At 43.8% G+C, this 12,672-nt stretch overlaps 1 protein-coding gene across 1 annotated transcript in view; it reads left to right on the forward strand.

Moving 5' to 3' along the window:
- LOC140482871 (ALK tyrosine kinase receptor-like) overlaps positions 1–12,672 on the forward strand; it is a 1,059,465-nt gene that overhangs the window by 668,170 nt on the left and 378,623 nt on the right. The window lies entirely within an intron of this gene.

The raw sequence follows: 12,672 nt of genomic DNA on the forward strand, positions 1-12,672 counted from the left end.
GTATCTGAATCTGATGTTTCTAAACACTTTCAAATCAGAAATCTTCCCTCACTTAAACAATAATGAAACTGTCACCGACTTCAGGCTAAGTTGACTGCGAGTAATTATACTCAGATCATAAAGTTGCAGATCCCGTCAACACCTTAAAAACTGAAGAACGAAAGAGCAAAACAAGAGTAAAATCCGTACGTACATTGCAACTTTATCAGTGGAAAAAGAAAGCCTTCCTGGAAATTACCAATCTTTGCTGCATTCCCTGACCAATCAGCATGTTCCTAACTTGTCTGAGAACTAATATTGACAGTTATATCCCGCCTCAGGCGACTGACTGTGTGGAGTTTGCACATTCTCCCCGTGTCTGCGTGGGTTTCCTCCGGGTGCTCCGGTTTCCTCCCACAGTACAAAGATGTGCAGGTCAGGTGAATTGGCCATGCTAAATTGCCCGTAGTGTTAGGTAAGGGGTAAATGTAGGGGTTTGGTTGGGTTGCTCTTCGGCGGGGCGGTGTGGACTTGTTGGGCCGAAGGGCCTGTTTCCACACTGTAAGTAATCTAATCTAATCTAATCTAATCTTAACACTTACTTGTGCATCTCCCTGTCAACTATGATCCAACCAATTGTCACCCTCTTCTCATGCTGCATAAATTGGTGTTCTCTTTTTTCAAATCTTGTATCTCAGTGCTGACGAGTGCAAGGTAAAAAAAAAACATTGACTTCTTGCCTTCTTTTGACAAGATATTGGGGATGCTAAAAATCTGAAATAAAACAGAAAAGACCAGAAATATTCAGCAGACCTGGCAGAATTAGTGGAGTGAAACCCAATTTAACATTTCAGCACTGATGACAGGAGAATTACCAGCATGAAATGTTAGCTCTGTTTATATTCCCACAGAAACTGCTCGACCTTCTCCATATTTTCAGCGTTTCCTGTTATTCTTACAGCAGATTAACAGGTTGTGTATTCTGTAGTGCAAGATTTCTGTCATTGTAAACTAGTAAAACAATTTGACTTGCCAGGAGCTACAGTACAGCAGTTCTATTTGCAACCCTGGCACTAAATGACACATTATTCAAGACCCAAAATATTATTCTTCTTTCACTTCTGGAAGCTGATTTGCTGTACTGATTTCCTGGACTGATAGTTTCCTTTGAAAGTTATTTATGTATTCCTGTGTATTTCTAACACCCTCAGCATGCTTTAACCACTCCAAAGAATTTTTTTCACGTGCTGAATTACTCTTTTCTCCCATTCAGCTTTCTAAGTATTTTTACTTTTGCTTTTTCTAATCAATCCTTCCTGGCTAACACCCAGCTGAGAAACAGGCAGGCAGGCAAATTCCCTATTGTCATGGAGACAGGTTCATTCACTCATTGTCTGTGAATATTATCTAATCAACATATTCAGTAATGTTATTACACACTCTGGAGCAGTTAATATTTGAACCTGGGCCTCCTACCTCAAACATAGGGACATTACCATTGCTTCATATCTTACTCTATGAATATGTCTTTTTGTTTTGGGGAGAAATCTATTGATTTACACATTCTTATATTTATGTGATGATCAACCAGGCTGACTAACCATGTAAGAAATGAAGTAATCTAATGCAGAATTTAAAATGCAAATTACTAAGCATAAAGATGTGTGAACTTTGATTCTTCGTACGCGTTTTGAAACAAAGGTTTGGATAAATGCATTTGTACACTGTAACTTACCAGTCATTGTCACCTCTGATATTATTGCATTCTGTATTGAGGCATGATAGCAGAAGCCATTAAAGTCTCCATGTAGAATATGGTGTCAGGAGTGTGCAGTTGAAATTGTGTGCATTTTAAGAGCTGTAATTAAGCCAGATACTGTAAGAAACACAAATAATTAAAAACTCTAGTCACAAATTTGTGCTGATTGTGTCAGTATGGTTTGGAATGTTTCAGTCCCTGCAAAGTGATTTGAGGCAAGGTTGGAACTTCTTTCAGTCTCAATGGGACATTGTGAGGTAGCCACATAGGTAAATAGAAAATCAGAACAAATAAGGGTAACAAGTTAGTACTGCTCCTTTGTTGCACCAACGAAATGGGTTCAATTCCCACTTCAGGCGACTGTCTCTGTGGAGTTTGCATTGACTGCATGGGTTTCCTCTGGGTGCTCCAGTTTCCTCCCACAATCCAAAAATGTCCAGGTCAGTTGAAATGCCAGTAATTACAAAAATGGAGTTTTGGGCGGCACAATGGCTCAGTGGTTAGCACTGCTGCCTCACAGCACCAGCGTCCCAGCTACAATTCCAGCCTTGGGTGACTGTCTGTGTGGAGTTTGCACATTCTCCCCGTGTCTGCGTGGGTTTCCTCCGGGTGCTTTGGTTTCCTCCCACAGTCCAAAGATGTGCAGGTCAGGTGAACTGGCCATGCTAAATTGTCCATAGTGTTAGCTGCATCAGTCAGAGGGAAATGGATCTGGGTGGGTTAACCTTTGGAGAGTCGGTGTGGACTTGTTGGGCTGAAGGGCCTGTTTCCACACTGTAGGGAATTGAATCTAATCTAATGAAAAGTAAAGAGTAGCTCGAGAAAGAGTGCCTGAATTATATTGAAAGTGTTATTGTTTTCAAGAGGAGTCAGATATGATTCTTAGTAATAAAGGAATCAAAGGGTTTGGGAATAAAACACGAATGAAATGATCAGCCATGATCATATTGAATAGTAGAGCAGGTTCAAAGGGCCAAATATCCTACTCCTGCTGCTACTTCCTATGATTATGTTTCTGTACACCCTGAACATCACTGAGGAGCAGACAAAAGCCTGACTGGAGGAATCTTGAAGACCTTGAAGATGGTATGAAATTTTTCACTGATGTTCTTTATAAACTGTAAAGCTCAAGAGGTGATAGAGAGTATTTATCAGTCAGTGACTTGACTGCAACGTCTTGTCGAACCTTGAGAGTCTGGGCAACTAAAAGATGGTCATATCAAAAATAAGATTATCTCAGCGATGGGACATCCAGGTTGAGAACATGTCTGGTGAGAAAAGCGAAATGTACTCTCAAGAAAGCTGACAACTCATGCTGAAGCTCTGTGGTTGTCAATTATCAGCTAGAAAGCAATAGTGGAAGAATTTCTGAGGCTTTGTGCTATTCTGTGAGACAGTCCAGGCCTAACAAAAAAAAAGGAAGATGTATTTCACAAAGGGTCAGCAAAAAGCTCAACATAGAGACAGCAGAGTTTGAGCTGCAAGATACTAAAGAAACTTTGCCTGTAAGTGCTGGAAAGGAGCAAAGCAAGTCTGTAAAGGTAGCTTCTGTAAAAATGACAGAAATTGATTGATGAATCCCTTTATATTGTAGAACAGGATTGACTCAGTCCAATCTTGAGGTGATAAGTGGTTTATGATTGTCAGGATGATGACTGCATGAGAACACCAAGTGAATATAATGTCAGATAGATCCCAGTAATTTGTACAACATTATGAGTTTCACGAAGTGAAGCTATGTGAAGTGTGATGGTCCAAAAATGATGCCATTGAAGGTAAAATTGAGGCTATGCAATGCAATGATATTCATCTCGAGCGGACAAACAAAACTGAGAACTCAATACAATGACGGGAATGAAGAGATGGAGATCGAGATAGTAGATGCTAGGGAAAATCCACTTATCTCAACTGAAACAAATCCAAAGCTTGGACTGATAATCCTATATGTACCAGAAGAGATTTGTTATGTTTCACAGAGCATCAAGCTGAAGAGATCCCATAACATTGCAGTGCTGGTTTTACAATGTTTGAATGTCTTCCTGATGAATATCATTTCAACATAAATGACCATGTGGGACGGAGTCTGTATGTGTTGTAGAGAGATTCCGGACAGAGGACTTGAAAAGAAGGAATAATTAAGAAATCCGAATAGTTTGATTAGCAACATGGTAGCAATGAAAAAGGTTGAGAAAGCTAAGAATATTTGTAGGTACAAAGGGATTTCAATAAAGCTTTGAGGAGATCTCAAAACTCAATGCCAACCATAGGGGAAATATTGTCATGAATTGTAAAGATAAAAACCTTTACAAACCTAGATGCGCAAGACGGATATTGGCAAGTGAAATTGTTTGAAAGCAGCAGTTTTCTGACTGCAACCTGTGCGCTAGTCTCATCTGGGAGATAAAATGGTTGGGCAGGCTTTGGCATTTTCACTTCTCTGCTCGAGTATCAATGCAGACAATATGAGATAGTCAGCACTCGTCGAGGAATGCAAGTGTTGGTGGAGATCGGCTAGTTTATAAGTGTGTAGACATGATGGAAGAAGCCATTATCAACCACAAATTGAACCTCGCGGGACTGTGATAAAGAACTCATCAGATGAACCTCATCCTGAACAAGACAAAATGTAATTGCAGATGGGATTAGAGTGGTGCTGGAAGAGCACACCAGTTCAGGCAGCATCCGAGGAGCAGTAAAATCAACGTTTCGGGCAAAAGCCCTTCAGCAGGAATACAGGCAGAGAGCCTGAAGGGTGGAGAGATAAGTGAGAGGAGGGTGAGGGTGGGGAGAAAGTAGCATAGAGTACAATAGGTGAGTGGGGGAGGGGATGAAAGTGATAGGTCGGAAGGGGGGAGGGTGGAGTGGATAGGTGGAAAAGAAGATAGGCAGGTAGGACACGTCATGGGGACAGTGCTGAGCTGGAAGTTTAGAACTTGGGTGAGGTGGGGGAAGGGGAAATGAGGAAACTGTTGAAGTCCACATTGATGCCCTGGGGTTGAAGTGTTCTGAGGCGAAAGATGAGGCATTCTTCCTCCAGGCGTCTGGTGGTGAAGGTGCGGCGGTGAAGGAGACCCAGGACCTCCATGTCCTCGGCAGAGTGGGAGGGAGAGTTGACATTTTGGGCCACAGGGTGGTGTGGTTGATTGGTATGGGTGTCCCAGAGATGTTCCCTAAAGCGCTCTGCTAGGAGGTGCCCAGTCTCCCCAGTGTAGAGGAGACCCCATCGGGAGCAACGGATACAATAAATGATATTGGTGGATGTGCAGGTAAAACGTTGATGGATGTGGAAGGCTCCTTTAGGGCCTTGGTTGGAGGTGAGGGAGGAGGTGTGGGCGCAGGTTTTGCAATTCCTGCGGTGGCAGGGGAAGGTGCCAGGATGAGAGGGTGGGTTGTAGGGGGCGTGGACCTGACCAGGTAGTCACGGAGGGAACGGTCTTTGCGGAAGGCGGAAAGGGGTAGGGAGGGAAATATATCCCTGGTGGTGGGTCTTTTTGGAGGTGGCGGAAATGTCGGCGGGTAATTTGGTTTATGCGAAGGTTGGTAGGGTGGAAGGTGAGCACCAGGGGAGTTCTGTCCTTGTTATGGTTGGAGGGATGGGGTCTGAGGGTGGAGGTGCGGGATGTGGACGAGATGCGTTGGAGGGCATCTTTAACCAGGTGGGAAGGGATATTGCGGTCTCTAAAGAAGGAGGCCATCTGGTGTATTTTGTGGTGGAACTGGTCCTCCTGGGAGCAGATACGGCGGAGGCGGAGGAATTGGAAATACGGGGTGGCATTTTTGCAGGAGGTAGGGTGGGAAGAGGTGTAATCCAGGTAGCTGTGGGAGTCGGTGGGTTTGTAAAAAATGTCGGTATCAAGTTGGTCGTCATTAATGGAGATGGAGAGGTCCAGGAAGGGGAGGAAGGTGAGAGAGATGGTCCAGGTAAATTTAAGGTCAGGGTGGAATGAGTTGGTGAAGTTGATGAATTGCTCAACCTCCTCACGAGAGCACGAGGTGGCGCCAATGCAGTCATCAATGTAGCGGAGGAAGAGGTGGGGAGTGGTGCCGGTGTAATTACGGAAGATCAACTGCTCTACGTAGCCAACAAAGAGACAGGCATAGCTGGGGCCCATACGGGTGCCCATGGCTACCCCTTTGGTCTGGAGGAAGTGGGAGGATTCAGGGGAGAAATTGTTAAGGGTGAGGACCAGTTCGGCCAAACGAATGAGAGTGTTGGTGGAAGGGTACTGTTGGGGACTTCGGGAGAGGAAGAAACGGAGGGCTTGGAGGCCCTGGTCATGGCGGATGGAGGTGTAGAGGGATTGAATATCCATGGTGAAGATGAGGCATTGGGGGCAGGGGAAACGGAAGTCTTGGAGGAGGTGGAGGGCCTGGGTGGTGTCTCGAACATATGTGGGGAGTTCCTGGACTAGGGGGGATAGGACAGTGTCAAGGGAGGTAGAGATGAGTTCAGTGGGGCAGGAGCATGTTGAGACAATGGGTCGACCAGGGTGGTCAGGCTTGTGGATCTTGGGAAGGAGGTAGAACCGGGCAGTGTGGGGTTCCCGGACTATGAGGTTGGAAGCTGTGGGTGGGAGATCTCCTGAGGTGATGAGGTTCTGTATGGTCTTGGAGATGATGGTTTGGTGATGGGGGGTGGGGTCATGGTCGAGGGGGCAGTAGGAAGAGGTGTCCTCGAGTTGGCGCTTCAACGGTGTAGAGGTCAGTGCGCCAGACTACCACTGCACCCCCTTTATCCGCTGGCTTAATGGTGAGGTCAGGATTGAAGCAGCGGGATTGGAGGGCTGCACGTTGAGGGTGAAAGGTTGGAGTGGGGGTGGTGGGGTAGGTAGGTTAATGTTCCGGAGGCAGTTGGAAATGAAGAGGTCGAGGGCGGGTCATAGGCCAGCGCAGGGTGTCCAGGTGGATGCAGTGTGTTGGAGGTGGGCGAAGGGGTCCTCGGAAGGTGGGCGGGAGTCCTGATTGTGAAAGTAAGCTCGGAGGCGGAGGCAGCGGAAGAATTGTTCAACGTCACGGTGTGTATTAAATTCATTGATGCGTGGATGGAGAGTGATGAAGGTGAGTCCTTTGCTGAGGACTGATCGTTCGTCCTTTGCTGAGGACTGATTGTTTGTCCTCAGTGAGGGGAAGGTCTGGAGGGATGGTGAAAACTCGGCAGGGCTGGGAGCTGGGATCTGGTGTGGGTGTGGAGCTGGGAGTGGGGGTGGAGCTTGTAACTGGGGTGGGTGTGGTGGTGGGGCAAATGGGGATGGAGTCACGAGCAGGGTTGGTGTTCCCCTCAGGGTTCTGGGGGGCGGGGATGGTGACAGTGGGATCTGTGGGGGCGTGTCAGCAGAATGCTGGTGAGTGGCATTGGTGGGGGCAGAAGTGGTGACAAACACGGCAGTAGGGGGCCGGAAATCACTGAGCGTGTGACATCAGCGATGATGGGAGGGGTGGAAGTGATGTCACGTGTGGTGCATGAGGAATTGTGAGGGGTGGAAGTGGCTGTGGGAGTGGCCATGATGGGGGCAGAAGTGACATCATCAATCAGTGTGGGGGTGGCAGCTGCATCAGCCACATGGCTAATGACGTCCGAGCAGTTCCAGAGGCCAGGGGAATGTACTGGAATGTTTGAGGAGTGCTGGTTATGGAGGTGGGTAGATAAAAGTTTGTTGTACTTACAGTTTTTGATGTTTGAGATGGAGTTGAAATACTGTTTGTTGAGAGTATGAATTCTCCTGAGGATGTCGTACAGAAGAGGTCCTGAAGATGCCTGAGTCAAGTACATAGGTCGTATATTGATAACAAAAAGGTTTTTTCTCTGATCACGATAAGATGACAGCTACAGCAGAGATGCAGCAACCAAAAGATATGAAGCTGGTGCTTCAGTTTGTCAGATTTGTGAGTATGTAACAAAGGTTTTGCCGAATTTGTGAAGCTATCTGGGAGCTCACTGCAAAGGATATTCATTGACATTGAGGCATAAGACAAGAAGCAGCTTTCACTCACTTCAAACAACTGATGATGTCAACACCTCAGTACTATGATGTCAACAATGAAGTCACCCTACAGCATTATGCCAGTGTGACAAGAATTGGAGTAACCTTCATGCAGCAGAGGACAACAGTTTATACTGCTAGGTATTGACACAGACTGGAAGACTTCTTCCAGAGAAGACATATCACCCGAAGTCCAGAGACCAATAATCAATACAATTAAATATAATTATAATACCTCAATGCTTTAAAGGTGATGGATGCAATGAATTTGCAGGGACAGATAAAACTAAACAATCAGCTTTTGCTAATGAGTAGTATGTTTCTTGGCAGACTATGAATATTGAGTAACTTGCAGCTGCACAGGAATAATAAAATGGGCTGGGGGGAGTGGTGTCTGTATGATATAGCTTACACACTGTGACTGTTCATAGCCTCATACTTTCTGTATTAAAGATTGAAGTCAGAAGTCATGAAAACCAGCACATATAACCAATAATACAGCAAGCCTCATGGAAAGGCGTAATGATAACATGAATGGCACTGCTGCCTCACAGTGCCAGAGACCCGGGTTCAATTCCCGCCTCAGGCGACTGACTGTGTGGAGTTTGCACATTCTCCCCGTGTCTGCGTGGATTTCCTCCGGGTGCTCTGGTTTCCTCCCACAATCCAAAGATGTGCAGGTCAGGTGAATTGGCCATGCTAAATTGCCCGTAGTGTTAGGGTATGGGTGAGTTGCGCTTCAGCGGGTCAGTGTGGACTTGTTGGGCCGAAGGGCCTGTTTCCACACTGTAATCTAATCTTCATAATCCAATGTTGGTGCTGCCAGTAATCTGGAGACCATCTCATGTGGCCATCTTTTTATACAGGATCTGACACTGTATGGTTACTCTGAGAAGGTAGTCTGGGTTCCAAAGTAACCGAAGAGAAATTATAGAGTGATTAAAAAAACGAGGCAATCATTGAATAGCCCAATGGCCAAATGATTTGCCAGGGGAGTATTGTTGAACAAAGAAGCCTTTGTGTGCAGGGTCATTGTTCCTTGAAAGTGGAATCTCAGGTATATAAAATAGTGAAGAAGGCGTTTGGTATGCTCGCCTTTATGGGTCGGTGCATTGAGTATAGGAGTTAGGAGGTCAAGTGCAGCTGTATAGGAAGGATGTTGTGAAACTTGAAAAGGTTTGGAAAAGATTTATAAGGATGTTGCCAGGGTTGGAGGATTTAAGCAATAGGAGAGGCTGAATAGACTGGGGCTATTTTCCCTGGAGCATCAGAAGCTGAGGGGTCACTTTATAAAATCTTCAAGGACATGGATAGAGTGTTTTCCCCGGGGTGGGGGGTGTCCAAAACCAGAGGGTATAGCTTTATGATGGGAAGGGAAAGATTTAAAAGGGACCTAAGGGGCAACTTTTTCAGGCAGAAGGTAGTGCGTGTACGGAATGAGCTGCCAGAGGAAGTGGTGGAGGTTGGTACAATTGCAACATCTAAAAGACATCTGGATGGGTATATGAAAAGGAAGGGATTAGAAGGATATGGGCTAAATGCTGGCAAGTAGGACTAGATTTATTGGGGATAACTAGTCAGCATGGACAGGTTGCACTGAAGGGTCTGTTTCCATGCCGTACATCTCTATGTCTCTATGACTCTCAGAAGGTTTATGGCACAGGATGCAATCTTTGTTTCCTTTTGCATGTATGTGGTCTTAGCTGGAGCACTGCAGAAGCACTGCCCTGAATAAGCATTATACTCCACACTCACTAAGAAGGAAATTGATGAAAGAGTAAACAATGAAAACTTTTGTTACAAAAAGCTCATTGGATGAAAATTGCTCCAGACTCTGAAAATACATCAGAAGACATGGTTCACATTTTACTTTTATGGCTGACCCTATGTGTAAAAGTCACCATTAGTCTCTGTAGAAAAATATTTTGCAGATCTGCTGCATCGAGAAGGGTGTTATTATTAATCTAATCAGACAGCTATAAACTGAATAATGTTTATATTAAATATGGCACTCTGTCCCCCCAGCCCCACCAGTACCCCTCCCTGTCCTATACAAACAAAAGGGCAAATTGGCAAACATTCCTAATTGTCCCTTCCACCTTCCCCAAACACAAAGGCAAATTACACACATTCAAAATTAATATTCTCCAATAACTCTGTTGTTTATAATGCAGTTGTTCACATTCACAATGAACGTCCTTTATCCAGAATAATCCCCAAGTTGACCCTCATCAGAAGGAGAGCAAAGGAGGCTTAGTAAACTGTTAAAAATTCATCTGTTTTCAGAAGTAAATTTATTTATGGACTTCACTGTTGTCTTAAGTTACACCAGTTGAAGCAAAAATATTTGATCAGGCTTTGCAAGCAATCTCAATAATTTTATATTCCTTTCCTTCTAGTAAGTTTGCCTATGTAAGCCAGCAATTAAAATGTTTTGAAAACAGTCATGCAGAAATCAATTTCTGCTTAGAGCTCTCATACAAAAACATAATAAAAATTATCTGTGGGCTGATTCCTATTTGAATCTTTTAAAAAACATTTTTTTTCCCAATGTCCTCTTAGTTTTTTTCCTTTTTATTACCACTTACCTCATTATTTTCTCATTGCTCCAGTTTGTCATAACTTTATACCGATAATGAGAAGTCTATTGCTTTTTATCCATCTTTTGGAAATACAGTTCAATATATAGAGAGCTTTCCAATATTTCCAAAAGGATATGGGGTTGCATTTACTTGGTTTCTCAGTGTATCAGTCAAAATTTATTTTTCAGACAACACTATCAGAACCTATTAAACTGATCATTTATCTCATTACTGTTCATGGAATCTAAATGAGCAAAAATTGTCTGCTGTGTTTCCTTAGAAACTACAATGATTACAGCTGAAAATACATGAATTGTTTTTTAGGATTTTCCTTACTTATCCTTGGGACAGGGACATTACTGGTTCGCGAGCTTTTACTGCAATTCCCTACTTGTGTTTAGATGCTGGTGATGAGCCATGTTACTGAACTGTGGCAGCCAATGGGTCACTTTCTGCTGCCTCCTCCTTTACTTATTCCATGACATAGCATCTTTTATTTAATCCGCCTCTTTGACCACCTCCCCCAAGCCCCACACCAAGGGTGAAGGTAATGCACTCCTTCATGACAGGTTTGAGGATGGCGATGCATTTACTTGGTTCATTAATAGCAGGTGGGGGATCTAATCCCTATCCCACCTCTGCCAAAATTAAATCAAGGGGATCAAATGGATGGCCTTCCTTCTGTGCCACCAGTTGGGAACATTAAGGATCAATTAATAGTATTCAACCATTGCAGGTCAGAGTCACACCGTTCAAGGAGCCTGAAAAGTATACCCCAGCATGTTTGCCCCCAAGTGGGGGATGGTGTTGCTCATTGGCAGGTACTCAGTTCCCTATTGGCATCTGGAAAGAGAAAATAACAAATCGAAGGTCTCTGTTTAAGAAGGAAAGAAGACAGAAAACAGCAAACTGGAGGTCAGTTCGTTCGATGTCTGTCATGGGAAAGGTGTTAGAATCAATCAGAAAGCAGGTGATAGCCGGGTATTTGGAAAAATTCATACCAGCATGGTGTTGTGAAAGGGGAATGTTATTTAACCAATTTATTATACTCGTTTGCAGGAATAATATGCATTGTGGGATAAAGGGAAATGTATTTGCATACTGTACTTGAATTTCCAGAATATATTTGACAAGTTGCCATAGGAAGGTTATTGTGCAGTCTTGAAGCACATGGTGTGAGGTGTAACATACAAACATGGATAGAAGCTTGGCAGAAAATTGAGACTATGCAAAATTAGGTCTTCTGATTGGCAGGATGTGACTTGTGGGCTTCTGCAGGGATCTGTGCTTGGCCTCATGTTTTGTAATTTATATCAATTTATTGACATGAGGTGAGGAAAGACATGTTAGTTAATTTTGCAGATGAATAGAAGATGGGTAGGAAGATATGTTGTAAACAGTACATAGGGTGATTGTAAATTAAATGTGGTAGGTTGGGTGAGTGGGCAGCAATCTGGCAATTGGAGTATAATGTCAGAAATTGTTAAATTGTTCACATTGATAGTAAGAATGTCAAAAAAAGAAATATTGCTTAAATAGAGAACAACTGCAGAAATCTGAGGTGTATAGGGATTTAGGTGTTCTCGTTCATGACTCAAAATGTTAGTTCGCAGGCACAGCAAGTAATTAGGAAGGTCATTGGGATGCTATATTTTGTTCAGACAGAAATTGAACATGAAAGTGAGGATTTTATGCTTTCACTATTTAGGGCATTGGTGAGACCACATTCTGAATACTGTGTGCAGTTTTGGTCTCCCAATTTAAAGAATCATGTAAATGCATTGGAAACAATTCAAAGGAGGTTTACTGAATTGATACCTGGATTGAGCAGGTTGTCATCAAGTCATAGAGTCATAGAGATGTACAGCACAGATACAGACTCTTCGGTCCAACCCGTCCATGCTGACCATATATCTGAACCGAATCTAGTCCCATTTCCCATATACTCCAACCGCCAGATTGCTGCCCACTCACCCAACCTACCACGTTTAATTTACAATCATCCTATGTACTGTTTACAACATATCTTCCTACCCATCTTAGATTCAACTGCAAAATTAACTAACATGCCTTTCCTCACCTCATGTCAATAAATTGATATAAATTACAAAACATGAGGCCAAGCACAGATCCCTGCAGGAGCCCACAAGTCACATCCTGCCAATCAGAAGAAGACCTAATTTTGCTTAGTCTCGTTTTCTGCCGAGCTTCTATCCATGTTTGTATGTTACTCCTCACACCATGTGCTTCAACACTGCACAATAACCTCCCTATGGCCCATATCCCTCTAAATCCTTCCTATTCATATACCCATGCAGATGCCTTTTAAATACTGCAATTGTACCAGGCTCTACCACTTCCTCTGGCAGCT

The sequence above is a fragment of the Chiloscyllium punctatum genome, chromosome 11 (genome assembly GCF_047496795.1).
Source record: "Chiloscyllium punctatum isolate Juve2018m chromosome 11, sChiPun1.3, whole genome shotgun sequence".
NCBI classification, from domain to species: Eukaryota; Metazoa; Chordata; class Chondrichthyes; order Orectolobiformes; family Hemiscylliidae; genus Chiloscyllium; species Chiloscyllium punctatum.